General features: G+C 53.0%; 1 protein-coding gene across 3 annotated transcripts in view; it reads right to left on the reverse strand.

Annotated features, from left to right (window-relative positions):
- Positions 1–16,279, reverse strand: part of GRM7 (glutamate metabotropic receptor 7) — a 310,746-nt gene that overhangs the window by 223,525 nt on the left and 70,942 nt on the right. The gene's annotated exons all lie outside the window — the stretch shown is intronic.

Here is a 16,279-nt window from a genome sequence, read left to right on the forward strand (position 1 = left end):
AATCAGCCAAGCTCCATGACCCGTGCTTACAGAAGCCGAAAGCCATCGCAGTGGTCGAGCTCCCTGCAAGAACGGCTTGGCCCTTCCAGCCCCATCTCCACCAACTGAGGGGGGGGGAGAGGAGAGTAGAGGGGGAAAAGGAGGGGAAGAGGAGAGGGGAGAGGATGGCGAGGGGAAAGGGGTCTTCACTCTCTACTTGAAAATATTGTGAGAATTTTGAATGAGAAAAGTATCTACATGAACGCTGCATGCCAGCATTCACAACACGAGCGCTCCCAGGCAAGCAGCAAACTGGGACTGTCTTATTTCTGCGGGATAAGCCATAATAAAACATGAGTGACAAATAAAAATCCAGATGTTTGTTTCCAAACGCTCAGCACGTGACTTCTGTTCCCTTGTTGCACCTCCTGCCCTGACTCCATGGCACAACAGCGTTTTTATCAGGATGCCGGCAGCTTTTTAAGCGCCACCTCTTTACGCTTAGCTCTTGCAAGTGTCTGTCAGGCTCCTAGGTGTCAGCTTCTGAAACGAGCACAGGGTTTTTATTTCCTTCTTCTTCATTACTTTTTTCCCCCAATTCCCTTCCCTCCAGTTATTTATTCCTCTGGAGGGTAAAAGCACAGCGCAAAGGAACAAGCCCCTTGTGCATACTTCATCAAGATCTGTAGGCTCGCTACTAATTACCGCAGTCACAGTTATCCCCCTTACAAGCAGCTGCACAGGATCACGCTCAGCAGGTTGTGCTAACCCTGCAGTTTACCGAGGCCCCGCCTCACGCCGCTTTTGCGGAGCCGAGAAGCACGGGAATTTTTGAAGCGCAGCGTTCTGGTATCGCAAGCAGCCAACAGGAAAATTAGCATTGTAAAACGGCAACCCAATTTAGATAAGCACTATGTGAATCCATCTAATTTGTACACAGAGTCATTATATGGTCACAGCTGAGTGACTCCAGCCTCTTTTCTTCCCTAACCCCCCTTCCACCCCCCCACCCCCCCAAAGAGCAGTGTGCTGGGAGTACCCTTCGTTAGCTCTGCGTTGCTGGGAGCTGACAGTTCATTAAATGGCAGGAACGTTCTTGTTACCAGCGCGGGAGTGACAGCTGTCAGTCGGGGGGAGGCAGCAGCTCTGCCCTGCGCCCCGGGACCCCCCGCAGCCAGTCCCCACGGTGCAGCCTCGCACCCCCTGCCCGGGATGCTGCCCACCTCCCCGCGCTCGGGACCACCAGCGAGCGCCCAGAACTCCCCCGGCATCGCTCAGCGAGCTGCTTCCCGGGCTCCTCTGTGATCTTCCGCAGCGGCTCAGCAGCCACTCTCTGCTCATACAGCACCTACTCCTAAGATGCTCTCATTCTCACACACCTGGGCACGGGGCAGGACCTCGTCGCAGCTGGCACGGGTGCCACAGAACCCTCGGCTGCAGGGTTTGCAGGCGGGGGGTTCCCCCTGCATCGCTCCCCAGTGCCCCCCACTCACTGGGGCTGCTGGGCGAGCGCTCGGCAGTCGCCACACGTGGAAATACACGCGTGGAGCTGCTCTATCTGCAGGCTTTGTTTTCCTGAGGACTTTCTCATTGCCAGAAACGCCAGGAGATTTTAACATCCATGCTGACAGCTTGGAAATCACCATGTTTGATAACAGAAAGCTGAAGGGAAACTAGATAAACACAAATACTTTCCACTTGTGTGCTGTCCTGGTCCATTTACGTTACTCCAGACATGGAGGTGATATGTATATACCTAGGTGCTTACACCGGTTCCATCACCACGGCATCCAAGCAGTTTGCAAGTCTTTAAAAATAGAACTAACAGCATTTTCTCCTTATTTCTTTCTTCCAAGCTTTGAAGAGAGATGCTAGATTAATTTATGACTTTGTTTTATATATTCATTTGTTTGGGAAAGAGGTTGAGTGAAGCAGACAGCTTCCCCTTCGTGTCAAAAAAAAAAAAAAAAAAGGAGGAAGAATAAGTATTTAAAAGAATGGTCTATGTAGTCGTACAAGTCCCAGTCCCTGCGGATGCTCGTACATCCCTGGGGGCTCTGCCTCTTCTGCCTGATCCCGACTCCAGCGGGAACCATCACTGCCCACCTTACCCAGTGTGGGAGGGGGAAGTGGGGAGAGAGAGAGCGAGAACGAGCACTGCATAATTATGAACAAACCTATACAGGTCTTTAATTAATCAGCACAGAGATCCAGACTCCAGGAAACAGGGACTGCAGCCTCGGTGCGGCACGTTTTCAGTCCCTGCGAGCTCGGGCAGCGCGTCTGACACCGCTCACGCCCACTGCAGACGAGAGGGCTTCGTGCTACTGCGAGTACCAACTCCCGGGAGGTGGCACACCAAGGTCAGACTCTGAGGAAAGGGGCCTGGCGCAGCACGGCAGGTCACAGCAGAGACAAGAGGTCTCCAGCTCATGTCCATCCCCCACTCCACTGCTACCTTCTGTTTTTCCCAGGTTGGAGAAAGAGATAAGGGTATTATCTGCGTTTGCTCTTCTACCATCCCTCTCAACAATTTTTCTTTTTTCTTATTAAGACGGCAAGAGCCATGCAGATCTCGACGAGCTTCTCTTCGTGCCTACAGGCTCCTGCAGGTCCCCAGCCACGGGGAAGGTGGATCACAGAATCACAGAATGGTCGGGGTTGGAAGGGACCTCTGTGGGTCATCTAGTCCAACCCTCCTGCTGAAGCAGGGTCACCCAGACCAGGCTGCACAGCACCGTGTCCAGGCGAGGCTGGAATATCTCCAGAGAAGGAGACTCCACAGCCTCCCTGGGCAGCCTGGGCCAGGGCTCCGTCACCCTCAGAGGGAAGAAGTTCTTCCTCAGGTTCAGCTGGAGCTTCCTCTGCTTCAGTTTGTGCCCATTGCCCCTTGTCCTGTCGCTGGGCACCACTGAAAAGAGCTTGGCCCCGTCCTCCTGACCCCCACCCTGCAGATATTTATAAGCATTTCTAAGGTCCCCTCTCAGCCTTCTCTTCTCCAGGCTGAACAAGCCCAGCTCCCTCAGCCTCTCCTCAGAGGAGAGATGCTCCAGTCCCCTCCTCATCTTTGTAGCCCTCTGCTGGACTCTCTCCAGTAGCTCCTCATCTTGCTTGAACTGGGGAGCCCAGAACCACGTGTCCCATCCTGTGCTGGGGGTATCAGCACGCGTGAGACTCTCTGGCGTGGGTTCCTCAAGGAGGGGGAGGCTGCATCTGAACCTCCCCTGGGACCTGTAGGCTTTGTGGACAACTTGTAGCTCTTCCCCAGCAACATGTCGCCAAATCCTCTGCTTGGGAGCTCCGTGCCTACGGATACATCCCAAAACACGGCAGAACAGAGCCACAAAACGCTACGCCATGCGGTACGCGAGACAGCGATGACCCTGTCCCCTTTACGCTGTCCCCTGAGAGAAGGAAACAACTTCTCTATGTTCATTTTACAGCTCTCAATAAGAAGAAAAAAAATATATATATATTACAGCCAAACTCATTAAACCAGGCCGGAAAATTTCCATTCTTTCTTTGGGACCTTCTAGGACTATGGAAATTAGAGATGGAAAAAAAGACTCTTTCTGACCACCTATTCCGTATCTAGGCCAATGCGGAGGAGTATTCCCCGCAGATTCCCAGCCGCTCTCTCCTGCTTACTGCGGAATAATTACAGCCAACAACGTGACTCCGTGCTTCCCCAGCAGCAAGCTTCCACACCCCGCTCATACCCACGGAGCTGTAGGGCTCGCGTGGACAACCCGGCTCGGCCCCGGCTGCACCCGTGACTCCCGCTGCCAGCACCCCGCGTCCCGGGCTTGTGACCACGTCCGACACAGAAGTTAACCTCTCAGATTTCTTCTGTCCTATTTCGCCACCATAATGGAGCAGGAAGAGACACTAATTAGCTCAGTGCTGTTGCAGGAATGCATGAATATTAATGCAACCATCCAAACTAATTTCACCAATTACTACTGTTACAGCAGCTCTATTACAATTCATAAACTGAAGATTGATATGAAGATCAGTCTTATTAAGAGAGCAAGAACAACTGGCAGTAGAGCTCTATCATGCCTCAGATGACGCTAACAAGGTTAGAAACTTTTTTTCCCGATGCACAATACTAATCAAAATCTGTAAATATTTCAAGAATAAAAACATCTTCATCATTCCCTAGGAAAAATAATCCCTTCCAGCTTTCAGAGATGTTTCTCCAGCCATTAACCAGAACGGTACGATCCATGACCTGGGATTTCATTCCAGCTCGAACAGCAGCGGTCACTGCCTCTCCGCGGGCGTCGAGCAGCTACGCCGGCTCCTCACCCGCCGCGCTGACGCAGACTGCTGTTCCCTGCACGCAGGGCGTCCTCCGCCGCGGGCTGAGCCCAGGGGACGTTGGCATCTCCTGCTCCTGAATGCTCAGGCACGGAGCATTTAACACCGAGAAAGACAGAGGCCCCCATCAAACCAATGGACTGATTCCCGATTTGGGATCTTTATTCTCTTTCTAGATTTCACATTGATACTCCCCTTTAAAAGGTTCAATCTCAGAAAGACATCAGTGTATGAAAAGGCTGATTGATTATATGACCTGTTAAAGCTTAAATGCACTTTTATTATGCATAGAGCATTACACTTCTGTATTTATTTCTTTTCGTAACCTTTTTTTTTCCCCCTCTCTGCAAACACTGCCAATACTTGGAAATTACACAGCTAAAATCTACTGAAATTACAAAGGAATTAATCCATTTCATGGGGAAAAGAATCATGACGTACATTTAGATTGTGTTATCAAGTTATAACAAAGTATCCCTTCTGTTTCCAAACTGAAGATGACCGTTGCTTTACAACTGCCCACCATGATTTAACTAACCAGTACCTGCACATACACACAACTCCTGAGACTCACAGCACTATGAGACACCACCAAGCACCCGACATACAAATCAGCGTGTCAAAAATTCAACTTTCAACAAAGAAATCAAGCTTACGTGAGAGCAAGAGGGGCTACAAAGATGAATTTCCAGCCCTGTCTGCTCATGCACCACAACCACGACTCAAAGCCCCCATCAGCCCCAGGGACCACCGCTGGGTACCACAGCCCTCCAGGAGCTCCCCACGAGCGGGGCTCTGCTGTGCAGAGCGCTTCGCACGTCCCCGTGAGGCCGAGCAGCCGCCCACGGTGCCTGCATCCCTGCCGAGGGACCCCCCAGACCCCCACCGTGCCTGCATCCCTGCCGAGGGACCCCCCAGACCCCCACCGTGCCTGCATCCCTGCCGAGGGATCCCCCAACCCCCTACCCGCCCTGCCTGCATCCCTGCTGAGGGACCCCCCAGCCCCCCACAGTGCCTGCATCCCTGCTGAGGGACCCCCCAGACCCCCACAGTGCCTGCATTCCTGCCGAGGGACCCCCCCAGCCCCCCACCCGCCCTGCCTGCATCCCTGCCGAGGGACGCCCCCAGACCCCCAATCCACCCTGCCTGCATCCCTGCTGAGGGACCCCCCAGCCCCCCACAGTGCCTGCATCCCTGCTGAGGGACCCCAGCCCGCGGTGACTGCATCCCTGCTGACAGACCCCAGGCCCCCGCCCGCCCTGCCTGCATCCCTGCCGAGGGACCCCCAGCCCCCTGCCCACCCTGCCTGCAAACCTGGAGGCTCCAGGCTCGAGCAGGTCCCTCCGCAAGCCCCCGCACTGCCCCAGGCACCAGCGCGAGCCTCCAGCTTTGCTGTTCATTTCCAGGGGCAGATGGGCAGCAGTGCACAGGGCAAGGCGACAGCACTTTCTACCAGACGAGCATCCATTCACTAGAAACCAGCTTTAAGAGTGGGTCCTAAACAACGAAACCTGGTCTCGATACTCCCAGCTCCTCCACCACAGCAGACTCAGTGTTCAACCCGTGTATTTAACGTTGTGCCAGATGCTTCACAAAGATCTTTTACATCTCAGGGAAACGGCTCCTCAATCTAACAAACAGCAACGCAAAACACAGGGCACAGATTTGCTTTCCCGTTACTTATGTTGCATAAAAGCATGGGAAAATTAAACAAAGAAAAAACCCCACTGGCAACGATCAGCAACAGAGGATGCGACTCTAAAAATCACACAGATCAGGGTATGGGCCAGATGCAAGACTCGCCGAAATTATCCGGTATTTTCTATCTCCTAATGGTTTGCAATTTTAGAAGAAAACAGCCTCCCCGTGAGCAGCATGGGGACATGCAGGAGCCTTGGAGAGGTTTTTTTTCTCTGCTTCCACCTGCTGGTCAGGCCACCATCATTTCTGATCACGATGAGCGTGGCAGATGGAGTTAAAAATGCTCAGATGGAGCTAAAAACGCTCAGATGGAGCTAAAAACGCTCAGATGGAGCTCAAACCCCTCGGGAGCGGGTCCCGGAGGGGTCGTGGCTGTGGCCAGAGCCCAGGAGCTGCAGCGGGGCTTTGCTGGCATCCCCGGCGCGGCACGATGGGGCACCCACTCGCTCTTCACTCTCCATCAAGGCAGCCGCAGTGCCAGGTTGTACAGATGTTGCCTGAATCACAGCACGTTTATTCCCTTGGCGGTACTGACAAATTCATGTGCAAATACTGGACACAGTATTACACGCAATATAAAAGGAAAGTAAAAATGAAAATGTAGTTTCTATGACAGCGCCGTGATTTCTACGGTAATACCAACAAAGAGGAATTTAGCAAATAACAATTATTTGGGTGAAAAATGGTCTCAATATGTTTCAGAAGGAGTTGTTTTTTTTCCAGAAGGGATGCTCACTGAAAATTGGAATAGCCTCATGAAAATTGTTTGTAGAGATAATTACTATTAATGACTTTCATCCAGGATGAATATTGAATTAGAGTCAAATTCTGTTGTGATGTGCACTCAAGTACATAATTTGGGATTTCAATGTAAATCTACTGCACTTGCTAAAACTCAGACTTATCTATTACAGTAACCATCACCATTTCTGTGTAGTATTCTTCTGCTCTTGCACAACTACTCCTGTGGATTCTGCCCAAACCATACGTACGGAAGCACCGCTGAGATGAGACCATCTTGTTCATCTCAAATAAATGAAAACCTTATTTTCAGAGCACACAGTACTATCTCAGATTGCATTTGCTCTATCACTTTGCACTTGGATAAATGTAAAGCATATCCTACAACACATCTGAAGCTCAGCATTTGGAAAGGATGAGGAAAGCTCTGTCGTGCTGGAAACCCAAGAAACCAGCCCCGCAGCCCACAGCAGCTCTCTGCTGGGCCATCTGCCCGGTGGCCACTTTTTGACCCCCTTCTGCCCAGCAGAGAGAAAAGGAAAATTGCTGAAAATCTGCACAGCCTTTCACTGTCTGCCGTACGTGCTGTAGGCGGTCACCAACCCACGCCAAGGTCCATTAGGAGACTGAAAACCCAGGATTCCCACACAGACCTCAACCCTTCCCATTCCGGTGGCTGCTCAGCCACCTCGAGCTCTCGTGTCCAGCACAGGCTCAGACCCAGCAGGGCTCAGCACCAACCACCACCTGAACGTCCCACCACGACAGCTGCTGGCGGCCAGGCAATGCCCAGGTCAGAAACCCCTCTTCTGCGCACGGAGCAAGGGGACCTGTCCCGGCTGGACCCAGCAAGGCTCCCCCAGTGTGGCGGGCGTTCAGCTCTGCCTCGAGACAACCGCCGGGGAAAAACACTCACAACGCCTTGACACCAAGCGACCAACTTCACCGGGAGTCAGCTCTGAGCTATTCATACCGGTCCTTTGCCAAACGCGTTTCTGTGCACGGCTGGAAAGCATCAAACACAAGTAAGCGACGTACTTGAGCTGCTCACACGGGCCCTTCCCATCCTCTGTATTAATAATTTAATGAAATTGTGGCATGCCGCATACACACACAGTCAAAAAGGAGCAAAAAATGCTGCAAAGTGTTATTTCAGAACAGAATGTAAGGGTGGTAATGTGAAAAGACCACTTCAGAACGCGCCTAGTTCCACCCTTCGAGCAGCAGCTCTTCTTTGCTTCCTGCTTTTTATTTTTCATTTTTTGAATAAAGTGCTTCTCACAAACATCGTTTATGCCGCCCCAAACACAAAGGTCATCGGTTCCAGCAGAAATGGCATTACGCAGAGGCATGGTCGGAGGCGGCGTTCGTGGTAGGACAAGGAGGAGATGGAGCTCGGGTTTCTCCCGTTTTCACCAACCCGACCAAACCAGCAGATCTCCAAGAAGCTGCTATTTATAAACACGCGATTACGGGCTGTGCTCATCGCAGGGTGGCAATGCACGTACCCCCAGCTACGACGTGCAGCCGCAGGTCCCATTTACAATTACTAGCGTAAAGAACAACGACAGTCTTTCACAGAAATTGCAATTTTCTTGTCATCCAACAAGACAAAATCATTTGCATCTTCTTGTCAGGAGTTGTATCCAAATACCAGTCTCCCCATGCCAGCTGCCAGCCCAGCGGCTGAAGCGCTAGGTGAAATACCAGAAAGATGCTCAGGTCCCTGCGCTCTCCGGTTCGGAACAGGCAGGGAGGAGCAGCTCTCGGTGCCTGAAAGGCAGAGGACGAGGAGCAGAGCGTCCCAGGCCAGCGCCACGGCTGAGAAGGAAAAATGAATTTGTTTCTCACTCTTCTTACTCAGCAGCAGCAGTACTAATAGGATAAAATATAACAAAAGTGTTCAACAGCAGTAAACCAGCCATATTTAGACCAAAAACCAGTAGTGAAAATGTTTGGACCTGCTCTACAGGTAACTGTCTCCTTTGTCATGGCTCCTTTCATGTCCCTCTTTCCCACCGAGGACCAGGTCTTTGGTTTCCTCCCCTCAAGGCCTGTTGAGCTTTTCTTTTTCTGGGTTTATCTTTAAAAACATTGCCTATATTTCCAAGCCTTTCATATTTCTCTGCTACATATCCCTGCTCCATCTGGCACTTGCAACACCTTCCAATTTAGATTCATCTGGAACGCACCCAGCAACAGCTTCAGAAATACTGAAACAGATGCTTTAAACAATGTCTCTTCCACCTTTCGCACTGACGGAGAAGAAGGGAGCCATCAGACCTCCTGCCCTCCCCTCCGCAAAGCAGCGCTGCGGGGTCCCGAGGCCGTAGCGTAGACCAGGAGTGCTGGAGGAGAGAGCACTGGACCTTCAGGCTGTCGTGGCTGTTTGGGTGGGTCCAGGCATGGGCACCAAGAGAGCCCCATGGGTCCCGGGCAGCTCCTGGTTTCCTCCATGCATCCTCACTCCAAATCCATGCCATATCCTCACTCCTCCATGAACAGAATCCCATCCACTCTCCAATTATCTGCTGCCACCACCTCCCTCTCCATCTCTGCCAGCTGCCCATAGCTGTATTGGCTTCTCCTCTGCCACATCCACTGCCATATGGCCACCAGGCAGGTGGGTCCCCCACCCCTGAGCTACCTCCTGGTGCTCTGCTGCCTTGGGGACAGCAGCGAGGTGCCACAGGGACCCTTCCTGATTTCCAAGGAGCCCTGCTGTGCATTCACAAGCCGTGCCACCCTGGCCCCAGGCAGCCTCAGGGGTGACGATGGCACCGACCCCCCCAAAGAGCTCGGTGAGGACTGTGAAGCTGCACTGGGCAGACCCCAGCCCTGCTCCTGCCCCCGTGCCGGCACGCTCGGCCGCGAGCCGAACCCCATCGCAGGGCAGAGTCCAACCTCCTGCCCAAGAACCTCTGGAGATCCATTCCACCTCTTGCACGGCCTTACCAGAGCCTTTCCAGGTCACTAACACCGGTCTGTTCAGCCAGCAAAGTGAAACACGGCACCTACGCCGAAGCCCTGCCGCAGCCGAGCATCGAGAGGACAGCACGGCCAACCCGGCTGCCGATGCCAGCGCCGGGAACGGCCACCAACGTCCCTGACCCGAGCAGCACCGACACGCCCGAAGGGATGTGGACGCCCATCTTCTAAAACCAGAGGCCGTACGCAGCAGCTAGTTGCAAGAAGTGTGAATGAGGCATGGCACATTTAAATTTGAGAAGAGAAAATCATATTTCGTTTCCAGTAGAAGACAAAGCTGCTGTAAAAACCCTCCTTCACAAAAGTTCTGTCGGCAGATGCCTTACACGTAATTAAATGATACAGTTAATAAAAACCCAAGTATCAAAGGGAAGGGAAAATAAAGGTTTGAAGGCGAGGAAAAAGATGTTTTCAGATCTGATTTCAAAATGATGTCGCATAAATGAGAACGCAAATTTAACAATATTATTGTACTCTAACACTAGGAGAAAATGAGAACAATCTACTTATCACTAAACTGCATTTTTTTTAAACAAAAAGCCCACTTAAACCGAAACACATGGTTGATATGAAGACCGTAAAAGTTGGGTTAGTCACAGCAAACCAGACTGAAGGCAGGTTTCCGCCGGGATGCCCCAACCCGCGGTGCGGGGAGCCCGGGGGAATCCCACCCACGGAAGGGAAGGCAGCGTCTGCGCTCCTGCGCCCAGCGACAGGGCACCCACAGAGACCCCTCCAGGCAGAGGTTCGGTCACAGCAAACCCCTCGGGCAGAGGCGTGAGGGTCCCAGGGGAGCTGAGCGAGCAGCCCCGGGGTTAACCCCGGCCCCAGGTTCTGGGACATCCCCGAGCGGGCGCAGAGCTCGCCCGGCATCGCATGCGCTTCGGGAAGTGGCGATGGAAGTGAGCTGATGCTCGCCGGAAAATTTGACGGTTTCACAGAATCACAGAATAGTAGGGGTTGGAAGGGACCTCTGTGGGTCACCCAGTCCAACCCTCCTACCGAAGCAGGGTCACCTACAGTAGGCTGTAGAGGACCTTGTCCAGGCGGGGCTGGAATATCTCCAGAGAAGGAGACTCCACAGCCTCCCTGGGCAGCCTGGGCCAGGGCTCCGTCACCCTCAGAGGGAAGAAGTTCTTCCTCATGTTCAGACGGAACTTCCTGTGCCTCAGTTTGTGCCCATTGCCCCTTGTCCTGTCACTGGGCACCACTGGAAAGAGCTTGGCCCCATCCTCCTGACACCCACCCTGCAGATATTTGTAGGCATTTATAAGGTCCCCTTGCAGCCTTCTCTTCTTCAGGATGAACAAGCCCAGTTCCCTCAGCCTCTCCTCGTAGGGAAGATGCTCCAGTCCCCTCCTCATCCTCGTAGCACTCCGCTGGACTCTCTCCAGTAGCTCTTCATCTTTCTTGAACTGGGGAGCCCAGAACTGGACACAGTACTCTAGATGAGGCCTCCCCAGGGCAGAGCAGAGGGGAAGGAGAACCTCCCTCGTCCTGCTGGCCACACTCTTCTTGATGCACCCCAGGATCCCATTGGCTTTCTTTGCAGCCAGGGCACACTGCTGGCTCATGGTTAACCTGTCGTCCACCAGGATGCCCAGGTCCCTCTCCGCAGAGCTGTTCTCCAGCAGGTCCACCCCAAGCCTGTACTGGTGCATGAGGTTGTTCCTCCCCAGGTGCAGGACCCTGCATTTGCCCTTGTTGAACCTCATCAGGTTCCTCTCTGCCCAACTCTCCAGCCTATCCAGGTCACGCTGAATGGCAGCAATACAAAGCACGTGCGAGTCAGCTTCTGCTGTCCACGTCGCGACTGCGATCTGTACCATGCTCTACCTGAGGATAACGTCCTGTCGTGGGAACTAAACAAATTGCTCAAGTTAAACAGCGTTTTTCTCCTCAGGCTCTGAATGTCCTTAATCAGACCTGTGGATCGAGGAGAATCTGTCCCCAAGTTCTCATTGCGGGATAAGAAACTGGATCCATTTGCAAACACACGCTTTGCTGTTGTACAAATAAAGGCATGAAAAAAGTTAGCAAGGTGAGTTGCCAAAACCCTCCATTTGGCATCAATTCTCTCTGCTCAATAAATTTAATAATCCAATAAACCTCTTCTATTACAGTTTCACAGTAGACTCTCCCTCCAAACTCCACGAGGTTCCACCAGCCCCCATCAGCACCGCCAGGCGCCCACTTCAGGTTCAGTCGTTTCCAGCCCAGATTTAGATTAAGTAGAAACTGAAAAATAATTCCAACATATAAAAACTATTAAGCTATCAAAGTGATTCTGTTCATGTGGTAGCTACGTTATTCTTTCAAAAATTACCTTCCCCACTGAAGTACCAGAAACCCAGCTAATACCCAGAGTACTTCGGCGCACTTGAAGCGCCTTGAGAAATGAGGGTTTAAACACACAAGAATCACAGTGCAGCTCACTGCAACGAATCACACAAAATCCAACGTGACCGAACCAAACCCAGAGCTACGGTTCCATCGAGGATTTGGTTACTCTGCCCTGCGGGATTTAAAGCAGAGCAGTGGCCATCCCCGAGAGATTCTTCTGTAGGCAGGGGGAAGCCAAGTGAAAACAGAGATGCAGTTTGAAGAACGAACAGCGCACGCAGCCCGGGACGCTCCTGTCCCATTCCTGGGGGAAAATGGGAGAGCAGGGAGCGGGCAGACGGTCTGGGATAGACACGGAGCTCCGTGGGGGGACAGGGGCCGGGATCAGCAGCCGGTCCCCACCTCCACCACCCGCTCTCCCCCGGCTCGTTCCAGGGGCAGAGCCCACGCATCCCACCGGAGCCGGGCTGCGGCTCTCACGGCCAAGTCGCTGCCCACCCGCCCCGTCCCTCACGCCCGTCTGCAGAGCTGAAAAAACGCAGAAGATGCGCTCCCTGCTTCAGAGCATTTATAATGGAACAGACGCAACGCCAGCGACTGCTCGGTTTACAAAACCAGCGGCTTAACTCCGCCAGCTACGCCAGGGAAAGCGGGAACGCTTCACCACACGCGCTTTCAGGTACGTCAGAATAAGAGGAGGCTTTTGATACATATTTAATTGCAAAACTCAAAGAAAATCCAAAAGCAACCTGAGGTGAATAACCGAGATGAGAGCTTCAGCTAGGAGAGCTCAGAGAAATGCAAAGAACTGCACATTTTCCCCCAGCTGAATCCTTCAGACAGCACTTCAAACACGGAACAGAAAATCCAGCAATGGAAGTGGCTGCTCAGCACTCTGACAGTCGCGGGCAAGGTGTGCAGCCTGAAAAATTCAGCGCCTTAACAACTGGGAGAAGGGTATTGTGTATTATCACCTATGTTTTCAAAGCAGACCAAGATGAAAAAAAAAAACCAACAACCAGAAAAAGACACCCAGCCAAGCCTGAAGGAGGTAACGCTTTTCCCAGGTCTAATCGTGGGAATGCTGAAAATCCGTGCTGCCTGATTTCAGCCTCCAACAGACAGGCAGTCTCCAGTCACCACGGCCAGCGGTAGATTAAGCAGTAAAACCACTAAAGAAAAGACTATGGGCTACAGAGGTCTGGCACCGGTGAATGGACTGGGTGGATTCACAGATCTGGGGGGCCTTTCTCACCAACATTTCCCAGAAAATTGTGGCAATGTTATTTTTTTTTTCTCCTTCTGAGCATTTTGGTTTTTTGTTTGTTTTTTTTTTTTTTTTTAATCTATAACTCAATTTTCTGCATCCAGCAAAGGAGAGGTAATTTTTCTCCTCCAACAGGCAAACCTGATACATGTCATTTCTACCTGCATTAGCCCTGCTAGAAAAATACCATCGCGGGTGAGCCCTCTGAAATGGCCGGCTGGCAGCAGGCTCGCCACCTCCACCGCGCACCTGATGGCTGCAGAGCCGTACAACACGCAGTAATTATTTTTCTCCCTTGAAGCAGCAACCCCACCGCGACCTCTCGTTCATCAACCGGGATGCTGCGCAATGGAAAAAAAAAACGAAGGCACTCGTTACGCAGGCGCTTCCGCGATGTTCACACTCGCGTGATGCCTTCTCCACTGACGCTTTTTGGGACAGGCACTGCCTTACTCCTTCGCGGAGCCGCTCGCTCCAGCCCTGCTGCCGTTTTTCATAAATAATGCCTTGCTCCTCTGCCGCGTGCAGGAGGAGCCGTGAGAGACGCTGGAGCTGGGTGCCTGGCGAGGTAAATGGCGAACTGGGAGAAGTTTTGCCTGCTTTGCCTCCCGAGCGGGCGGAGGTGCCGGCGGCAGTGCCCGCAGCCCAGCTCCCGGCCCCGCAGGCAGCCGGTGGATGGCTGGCTCTCCCCAGCGGCTTCCGAAAGCCAAGCTGCTCTCTGGGACCCACACGTTCCCCGCGGTCTGGCGGTTTTGATGACGTGCATCGCCACTGTTTGACTGGCCAGTGTTCAAACCGAAGTCAAACCGCTTCCAACTGGAACATTAGTGCATCCCTGACCGCTCGCTGTTTCTGCACTGGAGCCAGCCCATGGCTCCCCGACATGAGCTGCCCCTCAACAGAGCAAGGTCAGTGCCAAAATAGAAGATCACAGAGTCACAGAATGGTACGGGTTGGAAGGGACCTCCGTGGGTCACCCAGCCCAACCCCCTGCCCAAGCAGGGTCACCCAGAGCAGGCTGCACAGCACCGCGGCCAGGCGGGGCTGGAATATCTCCAGAGAAGGAGACTCCACAGCCTCCCTGGGCAGCCTGGGCCAGGGCTCCGTCACCCTCAGAGGGAAGAAGTTCTTCCTCGGGTTCAGCTGGAACTTCCTCTGCTTCAGTTTGTGCTCATTGCCCCTTGTCCTGTCACTGGGCACCACTGGAAAGAGTCTGGCCCCGTCTTCCTGACACCCACCCTGAAGATATTTATAAGCATTTATTAGGTCCCCTCTCAGCCTTCTCTTCTCCAGGCTGAACAAGCCCAGCTCCCTCAGCCTCTCCTCAGAGGAGAGATGCTCCAGCCCCCTCACCATCCTCGTAGCCCTCCGCTGGACTCTCTCCAGCAGCTCCTCATCTTTCTTGAACTGGGGAGCCCAGAACTGGATGCAGTACTCCAGATGGGGCCTCACTAGGGCAGTGTAGAGGGGAAGGAGAACCTTCCAAGATCAGTATTAAAAGATGGGCACAAGCATGTGTCTTGTCCATTAGCACCCAAGTTGTTTTTAATTTAATCATCTCGAAAGACACCTTGTGTACATAACACTTACCTACGGACAGACTTTCCCCTGGCACTGTCCCTTGCAAGGTTCCCATTACCACGGCATCGCTGCACTTGTCCTTCCCATGCATTTATCCCATATTTCCACCAGCTGGATGGGAAATGGGGACCCAAAGCAAAGGCACCATGAGCCACTTGCCACCAGACCAGGGAATCGCAGCTGAAGAGCATCACTCGCCCCCGCTCCTGTCACCTCACCTCCAGAATCCAGCAGCGCTGGTCTCTGTGGAGTCACACCCAGGCTCCCCCTCGCTTCTCCTCCAGCGTTCAGCAGAGGTTCGTGCCACCCCACCCAAAGGCTTCTCTTCATTAAGAAAACCTATCCAACGGCTTTCAGGGCACAGAGGAACCTGATGAGGTTCAACAAGGACAAGTGCAGGGTCCTGCACCTGGGGAGGAACAACCTCATGCACCAGTACAGGCTCGGGGTGGACCTGCTGGAGAGCAGCTCTGCGGAGAGGGACCTGGGTGTCCTGGTGGACGACAGGGTGACCATGAGCCAGCAGTGTACCCTGGCTGCCAAGAAAGCCAATGGGATCCTGGGGTGCATCAAGAAGAGTGTGGCCAGCAGGACGAGGGAGGTTCTCCTTCCCCTCTACACTGCCCTGGTGAGGCCTCATCTGGAGTACTGTGTCCAGTTTTGGGCTCCCCAGTTCAAGAAAGATGAAGAGCTACTGGAGAGAGTCCAGTGGAGGGCTACGAGGATGGTGAGGGGACTGGAACATCTCCCCTACGAGGAGAGGTTGAGGGAACTGGGCTTGTTCAGCCTGAAGAAGAGAAGGCTGTGAGGGGACCTTATAAATGACTACAAATATCTGAAGGGTGGGTGTCAGGAGGATGGGGCCAAGCTCTTTTCAGTGGTGCCCAGTGACAGGACAAGGGGCAATGGGCACAAACTGAGGCACAGGAAGTTCTGTCTGAACAGGAGGAAGAACTTCTTCCCTCTGAGGGTGACGGAGCCCTGGCCCAGGCTGCCCAGGGAGGCTGTGGAGTCTCCTTCTCTGGAGATATTCAAGACCCGCCTGGACAAGGTCCTGTGCAGCCTACTGGAGGTGACCCTGCTTCGGCAGGGGGGTTGGACTAGATGACCCACAGAGGTCCCTTCCAACCCCTACTATTCTGTGATTCTGTGATCTCCTGCCAAAGGGCTGCCCGGTAGCGACAAATGGAAACGGGGAGGTTTCTACAGCATGCACGGCTCATCTAACTGTGGAACAACGTGCATGTAGGAAAAGAAAACAGAAATAAATAAACAACAAGAAGCCACTTAGAAAGAGGCTCCCGCACTGCATTTTCCAGACACGAAATGTAATTTCGTTTCTGACGGCGGGACTGC

This window comes from Opisthocomus hoazin, chromosome 11 (genome assembly GCF_030867145.1).
Source record: "Opisthocomus hoazin isolate bOpiHoa1 chromosome 11, bOpiHoa1.hap1, whole genome shotgun sequence".
Classification (NCBI taxonomy): Eukaryota; Metazoa; Chordata; class Aves; order Opisthocomiformes; family Opisthocomidae; genus Opisthocomus; species Opisthocomus hoazin.